Genomic DNA, 784 nt, shown 5'->3' on the forward strand with positions numbered 1-784 from the left:
CTCAAAAGCTATTGAGTAGTTGACGCTATAATGATATATTTTCTTAAACTGCATGACGATATCTACAATCCTGCAAAGTTTCAACTAAATCGGTGACCCGAAGGACTTGTACTCTCCTTGTCAGATTAGGTAGAAAGAACATAGATTGCGCATGGAGGACGTCTAACTCCATGTAACGTGCGGACGAATAAATAAACCAACAAAACGACATAAATAACTAACACACATTCCCCTCCCTTCTTTTTGTTCACTTAAGAATCGCATAAAGTTTTCTACATTCTTTAATAAATTCAGCCAAAACCAGTGGTTTTAATTAGACAATCAGCATTCATTTCTTTATCTGGCAGACGACAAATATCTAAAGGTACGCCTTTACAACGCAATTATAAAAGTTCATAAATTAATCACAGAAATTAAGTGATTTGTTAATTTTTTACAAGTGAAAAGGAGAGTGCATAGGAAATGAGAAAAGATTGCAAACAAATGCTGGAAGCATTGTCGTGTACATGCAGGTGTACCTGCATAACACAAAGAATGTAAGTCTTTGTATTAACACAACCTTCAGTTGTAATTAAATAGTGTAAGATGTGAGTCATTGTTTTTCCACCTTTTATTAGTGATAGCAGAACTTGGTTGTGAAAAGACAATATTCTGTTAAAATAATCAGGCATGTGCAACAGTAGAAAAATATTGGACGCATGGAATATCACCAGCATGGGGCCATGAGATGCCAAAAATTATATTTTATATTTATATTTATTGAATTATATATTATATATTATAG

The sequence above is a fragment of the Eufriesea mexicana genome, unplaced genomic scaffold (assembly GCF_001483705.2).
Source record: "Eufriesea mexicana isolate 0111107269 unplaced genomic scaffold, ASM148370v2 scaffold16945, whole genome shotgun sequence".
Classification (NCBI taxonomy): domain Eukaryota; kingdom Metazoa; phylum Arthropoda; class Insecta; order Hymenoptera; family Apidae; genus Eufriesea; species Eufriesea mexicana.